The sequence below is a fragment of the Lissotriton vulgaris genome, chromosome 6, assembly GCF_964263255.1.
Source record: "Lissotriton vulgaris chromosome 6, aLisVul1.2, whole genome shotgun sequence".
Lineage (NCBI taxonomy): Eukaryota > Metazoa > Chordata > Amphibia > Caudata > Salamandridae > Lissotriton > Lissotriton vulgaris.
Window position 1 is genome coordinate 577,778,283 of NC_141694.1, and position 16,952 is coordinate 577,795,234.

Consider the following 16,952-nt stretch of genomic DNA (forward strand, 5'->3'; position numbering starts at 1 on the left):
TCCTGGTATTTACAAAATCAAATGAAAAAAAAAACAATGCATTTCGGGTTCCGCTGAACTCTTCTTCAGGGGTTGGAATTTTTCTTGTTAGTTTCTTCGTGACTTCAAGTTCCACGGTTTTGGCACTGAAATGTGAAACATTGTCATCTGAATATGATACTTCAAAATTCACCATGAGATGATACATAATTATCTAGAATTGGCACCTCTGTGGGTCATAAAAGATTTGTGAAAAAAATAAAAGGGGGTGAAATGATTCGCACTTTGTGCCTGATTATAATGCATCCATGTGAAGATCCCAACAAGTTTAGCCAAGTGCAAAGGATCGAATATGAGATTCACACCATGTGTGTTGGAACTTTGTGAAGAATGAAACAGGCGCCGGGGGATTAAAGAGGAACCAAAGGATAACATGGTGGTACTCACTGAGAATGAACAAAGTAAGCTCTGATATCACAGGCAGTCGGATTTCTATTTGGTTGGGCTCTTTGAGAAACTAGAAAAGGAAGTGAAAAATACTGACTGCCATGTTCAAGGGTATCAGATGGTGTTGTGACCCTGTGTTAATAAATGTACCAGCATACCTGAGTCTCTCTAAAATTCGGTGCCTCACTATTCCTGTAAACTAGTAAACCATAGGTCTCACTAGTTGGCAATATCCAGACCCACTTCCTTGGATATAAGACTATGAATGAATACACGCGGTTATTACAATTGAATCTTAAGCTGTGAGGCTTCATTTCCCTCACGGTCAGTAATTCACGTTTCTTACCCGTGAACTCCTGCGAATGTTGCTCCGTCCACCAATCTATGCTTGTGTCAAAAGTACTGCGGGACAAGAAATAAAAGATCACGCTTAGTTATGAGAGCGTGGATCATTATTGAGTCTGCACTAAACTAACAGGTTTCTGCGGGGTAATTACCTAGATCCTTTCCATGCCGATTTCCTGAACGCCGAGTCCTGCCGCTTGCAGACTTCCGGGGTATACATCCAGTACGTCAGCAGGCTGTATTTTAAAGGGCAACTCGTCGAGGACAAATGCAACTTTATTGACACCTAGATGTCAATTGCACAAGTTTACTACATATTACCGTGCGGATAATCTGCGTGTGTGAACACAGTAAGAAGAAATCCCAAAACGAACCAGATTGTCTGTTATAATAAACCGATCAGCTAATAATCAAGTAAGCTGAGGGTATTGTGATGTTACGTGTTTTCTATATGAAGTACTCACAAACTGGTGTTAGTGTTAAAGCTAGTACCGATGTTAATCAAACATCGTAAGAATTGATTATTGAGTGTCAAAAACTGGTGCGACGATGTATGAATCAGTTAAAGGCTGCGCCCATGCTTTGTGGAAATATCCCTTAGGGCTGACATATTTTCTTGGATTGAAGAAAGTACAGCTAACTCAAGAAACAAAAAATGTGCACTAAGAAGGCTGAGCCCGGTGCCAAAATCTAAGGTGCCCCCCCAAAACCAGGTAGTTTTGCACTAGTTAATTTTGAATTCTCCACACTACCATTTGATCCATTTCCTGTTGCAGCCACTGTGCCTACCCACACAAGTGAGGTATCATCTTTATTGGGAGACCTGGGGGAATGCTGGGTGAGAAGAAATTTGTGGATTCACGTAGATTACAGAACTTTCCCACAGAGAAATTTGGGAAACAGTAATTTTTTCAGCTAAATTTGAGGTTTGCAGGGGATTGTGGGTAGGAAAACATTAGGGGACCCATGCAAGCCATACCTCGCTGGACTCCCCACGGGTGTCTAGTTCTCACAAATGTGTGGGTTTTGTAGTTTTCCCTAGATGGCCGCCAAGCCCGGGGCCAAAAAGTCATGGGACCGCCCTTTGCAAAACAAGGTTCTTTTGTGATATGACATTTTGATGTCGCCTCAATAGGATTTGGGCCCTTGCCTGTCGTGGGTACTTGACCCACCCACATGAGTGAGACATCATTTTTATATGGAGACCTGGGGAAACACCGGGTGGGAAGAAATTTGTGGATCCAGGTAGATTCCAGAACTTTCTCACACAGAAATTTGAGATGAAAGTGAATTTTTCTGTTACATTTGAGGTTTGCAGGGATTCTGGGTAGGAAAACATTGGGGGACCCATGCAAGCCATACCTCACTGGACTCTCTTGGGTGTCTAGTTTTAAGAAAAGTGTGGGTTTGGTAGGTTTCCCTAGATGGACGCCAAGCCCGGGGCCATAGACTCAAGGGACGCCCCTTGCAAAACCAGGTTGCTTTGTGTTGGGTAATTTTGATGTCATTTTTAGGTTTGCAAGGGATTCTGGGTAATAGAGCCTGGTGAGAGCCAGTCAAGTAAACCCATCTTTGATTCCCCTGGGTACCTAGTTTTCAAAAATGTATAGGTTTGCTAGGTTTTCCTAGGTGCCGGCTGAGCTAGGGTTCAAAATCTATAGCTAGGACTTTGCAAAAATAGGATCAGTTTTTCCTGTGAAAATGTGGTGTGTTCAAGTTGCGTTTCGGACCGTTTTCTGTCGCGGGCACTAGGCCTACACATGTAAGTGAGGTACTATTTTTCTTGGAAAATTTTGGAGATCGCGGGGTGGGTGGAATTGTGTGGATCCATGCAGATTCCAGAACTTTCCACCACAGAAATATGAGGAAAATTTGTTTTTTTTGGACAAATGTTTAGGTATGGAAGGGGACAGGTGAACAGAATCTGGAGCGAGCCAGTTGTTACTCCATCCCGGATTCCCCTGGGTGTCTAGTTTGTAAAAATGTACAGGTTTGCTAGGTTTCCCTATGTGCCGGCTGCGCTAGGGCTCAAAATCGACAGGTAGGCATATTGCTAAAAACAAATCTGTGCCTAGTCGGCTTTCTGCCGCTCTGGGGGGGATATCGGGGGTGGGGTTACCCTGAAATGCCTCCAAGGGGGGAAAAACACTGTGGCTAGTTTTTTGGGGGTGGGGGCATTGGTATGTCCACATTTAAAAAAGCCAGCGTAATCATTGGTGTCTAGTGGGCTTTTTGACCCCCGGGGGGCAGATTGGGAGCTCCTGTCCCCCTCTTCCCCCGGGGGGGGGCAGAAAGGCTGCAATTGTTGTGGGTGGGGGTAGGGGCATTGGCATACCCGCTTTGGGCAGCCCCAACCCTAATTAAAATTTGCCCAAAAAAATCCCGGGCATCTAGTGGGCTTTTAGCCCCCCTGGGAGGCAGATTGGGGCTACTGCCCCATCTGCCCCCTGGGGGGGGGCAGGAAGGCTGTAATTTTTGTGGGAGAGGGGGTGGGGGTATGGGCATGCCTGTTTTGGGCAGCCCCCACCCTAATTCAAATTTGCCCATAAAAAACCTGGCAACTAGTGGGCTTTTTGACCTTTCCCTGGGGGTGCAGATTGGGGAATAATGCCCCCATCTTCCCCCCAGGGGGGTGGAAAGCCTACTAGATGCCAGGGATTTTTTTGAGCAAATTTTAATTAGGGTGGAGGTTGCCAAAAACAGCGTGTCAATGCCCCAACCCTAATACAAATTTGCCAAAAAAAATCACTGGCATCTAGTGGGCTTTTTGCCCCCTCAGGGAAAGATTGGGCGCTACTGCCACATTTGCCCCCCCCCCAACGGGGGCAGGAAGGCTGTCGTTTTTGCAGGGGTGGGGCATGGGCATGCCCTTTTTGGGCAGCCCCACCCTAATTCAAATTAGCCCATAAAAACTAGTGGGCTTTTTGCCCACTCCCTGGGGGTGCAGATTGGGGGATAATGCCCCATCTTCCCCCCCCAGGGGGGAGAAAAGCCTACTAGATGCTAGGGATTTATTTGAGCAAATTTTAATTAGGGTGGAGGTTGCCAAAAACAGCATGTCAATGCCCCACCCTAATAAAAATTTGCCAAAAAATCCCTGACATCTAGTGGGCTTTTGCCCCCCCGGGGGGCAGATTGGGGGCTACTGACCCACTTGCCCCCCCAGCGGGGGCAGGAAGGCTGTCATTTTTGCATGAGAGGGGGCATGGGCATGCCTGTTTTGGGCAGCCCAACCCTAATTCAAATTTGCTCAAAAGAAAACCCTGGCATCTAGTGGGCTTTTGCCACCCCGAGCGGGGCAGATTGGGGGCTAATGCCCCCGTCTTCCCCCGGGGGGGGCTGAAAGTCCTCTAGATGCCAGGGAGTTTTTTGGGCAAATTTTAATTAGGGTGGGTGCTGCCTAAAACGGGCATGCCAATGCCCCCATCCTAATTAAAATTTTCCCAAAATAATCCTGGGCGTCTACTGGGCTATTTGCCCCCGAGCGGGCAGATTGGGGGATAATGCCCCCATCAGCCCACAGGGGGGCAGGAAGGCTGTCATTTTTGTGGGGGAAGGGGGGGTATGGGCATGCCCGTTTTGGGCAGCCCCACCCTAATTTGGATTTGCCACAAAAAGAAACTGGCGTCTAATGAGCTTTTTGCCCCTCCAACGAGGCAGATTGGGGGCTAATGCCCCATCTTCTCCCCAGGGGGGGCTGAAAGTCCACGAGATGCCAGTAAGTTTTTTGGCCAAATTTTAATTAGGGTGGGGGCTGCCCAAAATGGGCATGCCAATGCCCCACCCTAATAAAAATTTGCCCAAAACATCCCTGGTGTCTACTAGGCTTTTTGCCCCCCGGGGGCAGATTGGGGGCTAATGCCCCATCTTCTCCCCAGGGGGGGCAGAAAGGCTGTAATGTTTGTGAGGGAGTGGTGGGGGCATTGACATGCCCATTCTGGGCAGCCACCACCCTAATTCAGATTTCCCTCAAAATGTCCCTGGCGTCTAGTGGGCTTTTGCCCCCCCCCGGAAGGCAGATTGGGGGCTCCTGCCCCCATCTTCACCTAGGGGGCAGAAAGGCTGTAATGGTGTTGGGGGGTGGGGGCATTGGCATGCCCATTTGGGCAGCCCCCATCCTAAAAGAATTGGTGCAAAAAATCCCTGGTGTTTAGGGGGCTTTCCGCCCCCGGGGGGAATTTTGGGGGCTACTGCCACCATCTGGGGGGCAGAAAGGCTGTAATGGTGGCAGGGGGTGGGGGCATTTGGCGTTCCCATTTCGGGCAGCCTCCACCTTAAAAAAATGCACACAAAAAATCCCTGGCGTTTAGTGGGCTTTCTGCCCATCGGGGGCTACTGCCCCATCTGTCCCCCAGGGGAGGCAGAATGATTGAATTTAGGCCATTTATTTATGGGGGAGTGAAGGGGCCGCTCCCCCCTCCCTGGTGTCTAGTGGGTGGATCCCAACTTGGGGATCGCCTTCCTGGGGCGATCCCCAAGCAGGAATCCACTGGGGAGATTTTCCCCTTTCTAATAATACCTCTCCTGTCTTTCTACGTGCCCGCGGGGCTGATATAGCCCCCTTAGCACATAGAAAGTGAACCTGAAATGAGCATTAAGACTCATTTCAGTTTCGGTTTCTGTTCAATGACGACAGCGCGACATGCGTGCTGATCTTCATGGAACAGAAACCAGGCAGGGGGCCTTAGGAGCTGGGGAAGCTCTTCCCCAGCTCCCGATGTCACAGGAGCGAAATAGAAATCCCTCTGCTGTCTGCAGCAGAGGGATTTCGTGTCCCTGGCCTCATGGCAGAATATTTCCATCATGAGCACAGGGGCACCAATGCTCATGACGGAACTATTCTGTCATGAGCTTTGAAGGGGTTAAGGGACAAAGAATGTGAATTGTTGAGCTGTCAAAACTTGCTGAGAGAAGAGCCAGCAACAGAGGTCAGGGAATGCCTGCAGTAACAAATTCACTATCAGTTGCTCCACATTCAACTCTTTGAAATTCCTCATCAGGCTCAGTCAAGTCAAGTCAAAAGGTTTATTGCATAAATAATTAAAATTATTACAAATTTCACATGATAAAATAACAGTACAAAAGTTAATACATTTTTCTGGACTTGTTGCTGCTCAGCGACTAAGAAATGGTATAACAAACAATGTTTAAAAACTTTCGTCCAGGGCAGCTCCAGCCGTCTCAGGGTCTCAGTCGGTTTTTACAGAATATGGGGGCATATTATCAAGCCTGTGCGCTAAAATTATCGCCGCTTTATCGGCCGAAAACGGCCGATAAAGCGGCGATAATGGGCTTGATAATATGCTCTGTGGAATTCCAATCGAAGCCCATGTTAGATGTCTTCACATCTAACATGGGCTTCGATTGGAATTCCATAGAGCATATTATCAAGCCCATTATCGCCACTTTATCGGCCGTTTTCGGCCGATAAAGCGGCGATAATTTTAGCGCACAGGCTTGATAATATGCCCCATGATTTCCTTGGAGTTAGGGTGGCCCTAATGTCCAACCTCCTCGGTCTTCCCCCTGCTCGATTTGACCTAAGCTTTTTCTCACCACTGCCAGGAGTTTGATTCCCCGGCATGCCAAAATTATGGAGAAACCTCCCCAACCAACTTGTTACGGCATGTCTGTAGGAACGGATGCTTAGCTCATTAAAAATGGGTTTCAGAAGTCGTTGTCTCTGTGCCGTGAGTGCCGGACATACACAAAGAAGATGGGCTAGGGTTTTGGTTTTGTAACAGCAGAGACGAAATTGCTCCGTCTGATGGGAACCTTTCCAGGACGGTACTAAATCCTTCGAGATATGCAGACCCATCCGGTAATCTGTAAATGCTCTTTTTAAATTACCGCTAAAATGGGATGTGAGGTTTGCATGAGGTTTTAATGCTGTAAAGGAGTTAATAATGGTCCAGCTGTGCCGGCGTTTTGCAAGTATGTATTTATCCTCTAGAAAGGATTTCCTTTTTGCTGCCACGTTGGCCGATCTGCTTAGGCATGCTTTGTCCATCCCGGACTCCCATGCTGGTTCCAGCTCCAGCTCTTTCAGACAGGTTTTCAAATGCTTTCCCCAGGTGCTTGGGGTTCCAGTGTCCCCCTGTTTTTTAATTTCTTCCCAGCTCAGCCAGTCCATTGTATCTGGGTATGCAGATCGAAGTTTGTGACAGAGTTTCACGAAGCCGCTCATGCTCCTAAATTTCTGATATTGCAGTCCAAATTCAAGCCTGACTTGCGATGCTGAGGCGGATTTTGGGAGGTTGAAAACAGCTTTGTAGGTTTTGATTTGTAGGTCATTTAATAGGTCTGCCTCCTTGCCACACCAAGTAACCAGCCCGTACGATAGGGTGGGCAAAATGCGGGCCGCCATAACTTTTAATAGGTGCTTATAATTAGGGCAGTCCATTTTTGCTTTTAATAAATGCTAAGCGAAGATTAAAGATTGGGCTTTTGCTTGTATTGCTGCTTTGTGCTCCTTATGTTTCGCTCCTTGTGATATTATTATTCCAATTCACTTATATGACTCTTGTTCTTCCACCGTTGCCCCATTTGCTGTCCATTTGTACTTGAGCTTTTGTGGATCTACTAGACGGACCACTTTTGTTTTTTCTTTATTTAGTTCCAGCCTTTCCTGTTTCAAATAAGCTGTTAATTTATTTATTGCTCTTTGTGGGACAATCAGTGTTTTGCTCAGCAATACTATGTCGTCTGCGTATTGTAAACAAGGTATAGGGTTGTTGGCCAATGATGATGGGTGACATTCAGCCAACTCAAGCACAGTTGTGAGCTCTGAGAGGAAAAGGTTAAAAAGAGTAGGAGCTAAAACACAACCTTGTTTTAGACCTTGTTGCGTTGAGATACTTGTGGTTGTACAGCCTCCATTGCCCAGTTTCACTCTTGCCCAGATGTTCTTATATAGTGCTTTTATGGCCTTTAAAAGTTGATTCGGCACGCCCCAGCTCTTTAATTTTCCCCACAATTGCTCTCTGTTCACCCGGTCGAACGCAGACTTGATATCGATAAAGCAGGCGTACAGCCGAACTCCCTTGGCTACCGCTATATCCATTAGGAGAGACAGACAAGTCAGGTTTGATATTGTTCCCATTCCTTGCCTGAAGCCTGTTTGAAACTGGGGAATTATGTTGGTAACTCCTATCCAATCTTGTAGCTCTGATAGAATGCAAGAGGCGTAGAGCTTGGACTCCACATCTATTAAGTATATCAGCCTATAGTTTGCGGGATTGCGATGGTCTCCATGCTTAAATATCGGGTGAATAATATTACCTTTCCAGGAGGCAGGGACCTCTGCTTGTTTATATATGTGGTTAAAGAGAGGCGCTAAGGTCTCTTACCACAAGGCCGGGTCATGCTTGAAGATCGCGTTTGGCAGCCCATTCAGACCTGCTGCTCCTTCTGACTTCAATCTTGCTATTATCTTGCTCAATTCGTTTTTGGTGGTTAAATCAACCAAATCGGCTGGCCCTTTTAGTTCTTCCTCAGACTCTGATTCTTTATTTTTCTTCTACTTAGTTCCATTTATTTTCTCCTTGTTTGCCTTTGTTGTCCATGAGCCATTCACGAGGCATGGATCTGTATCACAGTATAAGGTTTGCACATGAAGGGTCCAAGTTTCAGCTCCGACCAATGCTTCCTGATGGAGTTTTGTCCCTTTGTTTAGATCATTAATTATTCCCCAAAAATCCCGACTATTTTGGGTGTTTTCCCGCGCTTAGAACTTTATTCCAGAGCATTTCCTTGTAAGAGGACTTTGCAACCCCCAGTAACTTCCTATAAATGCTCCTAGCTTCCGCAAACCCCCGTTATATTTGGCTGGCAAGCGCTCGGACCTCTTTAGCGACCTTTCTTTTTAACTCTTGTAATAGGTCCAGAATCATTTGTTCCAAATCACTTACACATTATTCATCTTTTTGGGGCCCTAAGTAGGACATTTGAAATTTTACAGTGGCCTGAATTTTTTCCAACCCTTCTCCTCGCCATTTTAATTTTTTTAGGTTGAACTTTGAGGCGTGATGTAGAAGAGAGGTCATCAGGCTCAGATGCGAAAATTATAATCATTTTTTCACATCCCCGAATTGACATTGTAGGAGAGTGCCCCTTTTTGACATGATCACCCAAACTTTTGCCTAATATCTGTTGCAATTTTGACTGAAGTGCACTGGGTTCCTGCTAACCAGGTCCCCAGTGCCAGTGCTCTTTCCATAAAAACAAGGTAACTGTTTAATTTTTCTCCAAATGGCAAGACCTTTAGCATCTCTGTAAGCCCCTAGTATGTGATACCCTTTGTACCAAGAGCATGGGTTCTAAAGAGAGTCCATTAGGGCTACAGCATGTTTTGTGCCACACTAAGGGACCCATACCAAACTCATGCAGACTGCCATTGCAGGCTGCATGAAATGGTGCAAACAAATGTAGAAACATGACATGGCACACGCCTTGTGTGCTATTACCACAGACACTGCATGCAATGGATGTACGTCACCCCTACAGCAGGCCTTACAGACCTAAGGCAGGGTGCATTATATTACACGTGAGGACATACCAGCAGGAGCAGATATGCCTTGCTACTGTCCATTTCAATTGCTGGATAGTACAAGTCCACAGATAAACCATCTTAAGTATATGTACTGTGCATGATCATTACGAGATCTCCAGCTACATGATGGCTTCACTGAAACCTATGGTGCTCAGTATCAAACACCTTTTCTTATAAATCCCTACTGATGTCAGTAGTGTATTTATCAAAACATGGACCCAGAGGTCCCCTCAAAGGTGCCCCCTGAAAACCTACCAGTCTCTTAGTGTGCTGCATGCCTGGTAACAATCAGCCTGCCACCACAGACATGTTTCTGACCCACCTACAGGTAAGAGCCTGCGCTCTCTGAGGCTAGAAACAATGCCTGGTCCAAAGGAAGAGGTTCACACCTACTCCAGCAGGATGGCTAGTGAATCTGCATAACAAGGCTAGGGGCTTCAAAGCCCTGCCGCCCTTGATATGTGACCCCGGCTTCCTCCAGACCTGGAAGATGCGACCTCCTGCCCTGAGGTCCATTTGGCACCAGGATAGGTTGGAAATTAGCTATGAAAGGAAGTGTGGTGCAATACCAAGCCAGTCACACCCCTAAGGTGAGATGCCTGATATGCCCCACAAAAGAAGGATTCCGCCATCTTGATTTTGGTTTAATTATGAACTCTGGGACAGGGGTAGGGACCCCAAGAGTAAGTATCCCATTGGCTACTACCCTTCAATCCTCTTCACACACTAAATTCAGTATTTAGGTGGCCCCCTGATACCAGGAACTTAGAATCATCTGACTGAAGAAAGAAGAAAACAAAGAAGAGCTGAAGAAGTAAGAACTGCGGACTGCTGGTGGACTTTGGCGCCAAACCCTGTCCAGCTACCTGCTCCTGCAATCACAACAATCCAACTAGTCCTGAAGCTGTGCATCCTCCAAAAGCCTCAGAGGGCCTCCGCCATTTCACCAAGGTACCTGCATCTCCCATGAAATGGAGGAGCCACTTCCCAGCAGCCTGCAGGCACTGACCACAAAGTCCAGTTCACTGTTCTGCTGTTCACCAGGCCCACTGACACAGTTGCCACCCAGGAGGAGGTTACCATGCTTCAGGAGGTCCTATCCATCTCCCCACTAAGTGTGAAGATTCCAGGACCAACCAGAGGAGCCCTGCACCAATACCAGGGGTAGCAGCCCCTTGCAGCAACCAAAGCTTGCTTGAAGTCCAAGTCGAGAACCAACGCTGAATCAACCGACCAGCTACATGGGATGTCAGCATCACAGAGGCCAGCTCCTAGAGTGGCCCAGCTGTCCCATTTTGCCCCCCCCCAGGTTTAACTGAGAACCATGAGTGCCTTTGATCCACAGGCCCATCCGAACAAAGTCCTCTGCACCTGAGCTCCTCAGCCCAGGTCCACGACAACTGACTGTGCTCTCCTGCTCCCAGGACCCTTACAAACTGAGCCCCCCCCCCCCCCCCCCCCCCCCATGGTCAGCTCCCCAAATTATTCCCAAGTTCGTTCTGCAGTCTATTTCGAGGTGGACCCCTTTCCTTGCCTACAGTGTAGCGCGCAAGGCTAACAATCCGTCCAGCACCTCTACACCCAAACACAGCAGGTCGAGTAAACCCAAACTGCTGGTGGCACTTTGGACCTTGGCCCCCCTAGCACCTTAAGTCATGAAGGTTGGCTCTGGAATACACGTGCAAGTACCTGTATGTAGTATATGCCTTTTTCTGCATAGGAAAGAATTTCTGTGTAAAATCACATTTGTACTACAATTTTACTTTTCTGTAAAAATTGCTATTTCAAAAACTGCTTACCTAATTGCAAAATATGTTGGTGCTAGACTATATTAAAGCACTTGTGATTTTTCCAAATTGGTCTTGACTTTCTCCTTGAGTGTGTGTTTCCTGTATTGACTCTGTGTGTTCAATAAATGTTTTAAACTACCCTCTGATAAGCCTAACTTGCTCACTCACACTACCACAAAAGAGAGCTTTTGGGATTGTTAATTTAAGCTCTGTAAGCAAATAAGGGTTATCTGGACTGTCTACATGTGTTCCTCATTTTGGTACAGTACATAAAAAGCAAGCTTCCTACAGACATGAATGCCAGAAGGTTGTCACACATGCATTTCCAGTGGCTTTGAGTGTGGGTCTGCACCTTTACCACCTCACCCAACCCTGGTTTAAGTCCATATACTGTGTCTAAGCTTATAGATTTTCGATTTGGCATCTGCATTTAGCAGTTCTGGGCACAACATGTGCGTAATTCTTTATGGCCTCCTCTTCATAAGGGTAACCAGATTATAAATAGAAGCAAGAGAAAGATCTGCATTGAGGGTCACAATAGCAAATATATGACTTACGTGAATCCACAGTCCCTACTTTTGAAGTAGTATCTGGTGATATGAAGTGAATTTATTTGGTGATAGGTCTCAGCAAAGATCTTACCACTACAACCAAGCTGTCACTGACTTCTCCAACTGGAACATCCGATGATGATGATGAAAAAATACCTTCCAATTCCTCCTTTAACCATGAGGCTTCCTGGATCAGAGTCAGTTTGTAGAGAACCCTATCTTATTATATCACGTTAATCTCACATCAGTAAAAGTATCAGGGCGGGTTTTCCCCTTGCCCTAATTTGCCAAATCACAGAGATGCTCCAGCCCTCATTTGAGCCATCAAACTGTACAATGTATTAAAAAGAATATTTTTGTGGACGATGTCTTATGCCCAAATACAATTATAGGGAGGGCCCTATCTCCAGAGGGAGCCTGAGAAATAGCCCTCACATCGTTTTTATTAGAGTTTGCTGAAGCAGATTGAGAAACCCCAGCAAATCATTTTGCACCAACATCAGATCCTTCCAATGCAGCAACCATTCTAGCTTATCCCACTTCAAAGGAAACTTAAGAGAACCCAGGGGAGAAGCGGAAGCAGCAATGGAGGGAGAAAATCCACCAGACAAGCACCAGATTTTACTGTCAGGTCCGCTAAGGCAGATTCTACCAGCACAGTTGGAGGGACCGAAGTAATTCCAGAAGGGAAAATTATGATTTTGGTACTGGTATTGCCATCATGGTTATCAATAAATGTTTAGTGTCATGCTTGCCTCTGCTAACCCCAGAGGGTTCAGAGCTACATTAGTCTTCATCCCAGGAGTCTTGATGGCTCTCACCATAAGTTTTGAGCAGCATGAGGTAGCTCCATATTTTAGAGAGTGTCAGGTTAGTGGGTGGGACTTGCTGTAACCCTGAATAGTATACTAAACATTGCTTTGACAGTCTCATGAGGCCACAAAATGACCAAGTCAAGGATTTGATATAGAAAGAAGTGTGGCCAGCTAAGCATCAACAGGAGAAGCTGAAGGAGTTGCGGCAAGAAAAGTTGGAAGATTCTGCAACAGAGTCCATCAGTTGTTGGGTGCAACTGGATCATGCGGGGGGAAATCTACCAGAGCAGCAGCTGGAGAGTGCAGGATTCTGCCCCTAAAATCCTCTTGAAGTGCACCATATCAAGACTAAGTTTAGCTGAAGCAGAGAATGGTAGCGAGTCAGAGCACGGACAGTCACCATCTTTTATGGACATTTGAATTCACAGCCGGTGTCTAGTCTAACAGGAAAACTAGCTATGGGGATATTTTGAATTGTTTGATGCAAGGATATTACATGGGTTTTGCCTGGTGAATATAGTGTGTAGATAGCATTTGTCTAACGTAATACGAAATACGTTGGAGTGCAACCGCCCTCCCCCCGAGCTATGCTATAGCTAGGAGAGATAGGGTAGGACAAATAGGAGGGGGTATTGCTATTATCTACAGCAGAGACTATGTGTGCACTTTTGAACCTGCAGCTATTCCTAACTGCGAGGCTGCTTCTTTCAAAATTTCCCTCAGTCCAAATTTCACCTTTTCCGGACTACTAATCTACCGACCACCAGTAAATAATCCATCTTGGTCAGATGACTTGGCAAATTTTATCCTACCCCAACATCTAAAAGCCCAAAATTACACTGTATTAGGAGATCTGAATCTTCATCTAGACGACGCCCAAAGCAAGACCTGTAAAAATCTAATAGATGACCTCATGGTGTTGGACATGACACTACGAAATAGCGGTCCAACTCACAAAGCCGGACACTTGCTGGACCCTATAATATCAAACATGAAAGAACTTTCATGGCTTAACACCACGCCTGTTCTCTGGTCAGATCATTTTCTTCTAAGTTTTGCCATTTTGCTAGAGCCTAAAAAAGGTCCAATTTCGACTCCTACAGAATCTTCTAGAAGAAACTGTAAATTCCTAAATTTGGAGGACCTGAACAATGCTTTGAAGGAAAATCATCCAAATTTGGATGGAGATATGGATAGCATTGCAGAGCTAACACAAAAGTGGCTAACTGGCGCCGTTGATACTTGCCTGCCCCTAGCCCGTTGCAAAGGGAAAGTCCATCGCCCTCCTGCTCCCTGGTTCACAGAAGCCTTGAAGAAAGAAAAATCTAGCTGTAAGAACCTAGAGAGACAGTGGCGAAAAAATTACGACCTTTACCAAAAAGAAGTTTACCGAAAGGCCAGAAATTGTTACCATTCAGCTTGCATGAAAGCCAAAGCTTGCTATGTCACCGATACAAATAACATGGCCGTAAACAAATCCCAGACTCTCTTTAACACGGTAAAAGAGTTAGCTGGGGAGAATGCTAGAGCAGAACCTACCCCTCTTAATACCCAGCAATGCCAGGATTTGGCCTCTTTCTTTACGAATAAGATTGAGAACATTGTCTCTAATATTAAAAATGCTAACAAGTCAACAGACAAGCAAGGAAACATCACCCTAGTCCCTAGAGTAAACTGTCATCTTGAAGCCTGGCCTCCTATTAAATTAGATATACTGAAGGAACTACTAAAATCAATCAAATCGGGCTCCCCACGTGACCCTATTCCTGTCAGTATCGTAAACAAATTAGAGGATGCTGCCTTAACTCCCATAGCAGAAATACTGAACGCATCCATAGAGCAAGCCATAGTTCCTGCTCTATGGAAACATGCTATGGTCAGCCCCCTACTTAAAAAACCAGGCGCAGACCCGATGATATTGGCCAATTATCGCCCAATTTCGTTGCTACCCGCCTTTTCCAAGATCCTAGAGAGGCATATCCACAAGGCACTCTCAACCTATGTAGAAAACAATAATCTCCTACATTCGTCTCAATCGGGGTTTAGGAGTGGTTTTTCTACTGAGACGGCCCTGCTCGGGGTCACAGAAAGGATCAGGGAGCTTATGGACGACGGCCAAACAGTAGCACTGGTCTTGTTAGATCTCAGTGCGGCTTTCGACACCATTTCTCACTCCATACTGCTGGACAGGCTGGGGGAGAATGGTGTCGAAGGCAAAGCTCTGGAATGGATTAGATCCTACCTTTCCCTCCGTACTTTCCAGATCTCCTCTTCGGAAGCTTGCTCTGAGGTATTCCATTCTCCTCACGGAGTGCCACAAGGATCAATTTTGAGCCCTCTGCTTTTTAATTTATCCCTACGTCCACTGGCCAATCTTATAGAAAATGTTGGCTTAAGTTTAATGACCTATGCAGATGATTCACAAGTCCTATTCTCACTCTCCAAATCTGACATGTCTACCCCATCTGCATTAAAAGTAGGCCTCCAAGAAATTTTTTGCTGGATGTCAGACAACCAACTTAAACTAAATGGAGATAAAACAGAGGTACTCCTGTTAGGAAATAGCAAAGATCTCTGGAATGACTCCCATTGGCCACCATCATTGGGTAAACTTCCATCTCCAGCCTCGCAGGTTAGAAACCTTGGGGTCACCATTGATGACTGTTTATCCATGTCCCAGCAAGCAAACAAAGTGGCAGGTATATGCTCGCCATTATCAAATGGTTACGCAAAATCATCTGGATGCTGCCGCCTACTACCCAGAAGACCGTGGTCAATGCCTTAGTGACATCTCGGCTTGATTACGGTAACATCTTATACCTGGGCTCAAATAAGGCAGTGATAAAGCGTCTGCAACTAGTGCAGAACGCTGCGGCTAGACTGCTTTGTAAAATCCCCAGATCTGCTAGGATCACCCAACATCTCAAGGATCTGCATTGGCTTAAAGTTGAGAACCGTATTCGTTTCAAAGCCTTGAGCTACCTATTTAAAATCAAAGCTGGCACTGCCCCCAAATATCTTCAGGCCCTTGCTAAGCCCTACCTCCCAAACCGTAACCTGCGTTCAGGTACAGCGGCAAACTTTGCAGTACCAAGGTTTAAAAGAGCCAGAATAGGCGGGAGATCTTTCTCCTACCTGGGGCCAATGCTGTGGAACACACTGCCCTTTTACATTCGCAAGGAGGAAAGCTATGTGAATTTTAGAAAGAGTATAAAAACGTGGCTTTTTAATAAATAATTGCTTTGTCTGTTCTCTCCCCAGTGATATCTGAGTGTTTTGCGTTTCTGGCGCCGGGAAACTCTTTGTGGGTAGCTGCGCGCCTTACAAATGCTATAAAATAAAAAAATATAAAATAAGTGGCGGGTGAATTTAAAGCAGGTTGAATCATGAAACTGGACTCAGGTATGCAGTTTCTTTTCAAGTTTTTTCCATCAAGAAATATCCTCCATCAATGAGCAGATTTGGCATCAACTGACCAGGTTTCCTTTGCAAACACTCTCATAGAATGTCATGACCTTGGTCAATGACGCATTGCACACTCTGTATATGACATATCTGGATTCCATACTAAAACATCACATGCAGAGAAGAAGGCAGAATACCACACACCTCCCCTCTTTATCTAAACAAATTAAAATAAGAACATTTATACATCTATAAAAGCATTTATAAATAATCAGAAAGATAACATGTTCGCTTACACATTCTAGATGAGCTGCAAATTTGACCCCTTTCATCAATTGGTGGAGGAGGACCATTCACACTTTTATTTGAATTATGAATCATCTTTCCTTTAACTACAACAACTCTTTTAAGGTTCCAGATGCGATGATCTTGAATTTTTATCACATTTTTAAACACTTTTGTTACTTTAATTGGTTTCATGAACTTGGAAGAAGAGTTTCCCATAAAACCTGGACGTTTTATCATAACAAGATCACCAACATCTACTTTAGTTGTTTTTACAGACTTCTTTGCATCAAAATACCTCTTCCTTAGTTCAGCTTTCTCTTCATCTCTCCTTTGAATTTCAAGATCATCACATTGACTTTCCTTCCCTTTCTTTATTTCATACCTGTATATCCAACTAGTTTCTGCATTGGTATTAGGAACTATTCCTCTGAATAGTAAGAAATGTGTTTTCCCTGTTGTGGAATGAGGAGACAGTCTATATTTCTCAATTTTCTTCATTACCTCTGATTTCTAGTCTAAAGAGAGAGACTTTGCTAAAGAAATAGTTTCTTTAATCACACGGTTAAATCGCTCTACCATCCCGTTGTCCTCGGGATGATAGAGAGAACATGTTTTATGAATGAACCCTTTAGAAGAAAGAAAGTTTCTCATCTCCTCAGAAACAAGTTGAACTCCATTGTCCGTTAATAAGGATTCAGGAATCCCTACTTTACCAAACAAGTCTTTCAAGCACTTGATAACATGGCTAGAATCAATACTTGATAAAAAGAAAATTTCAGGC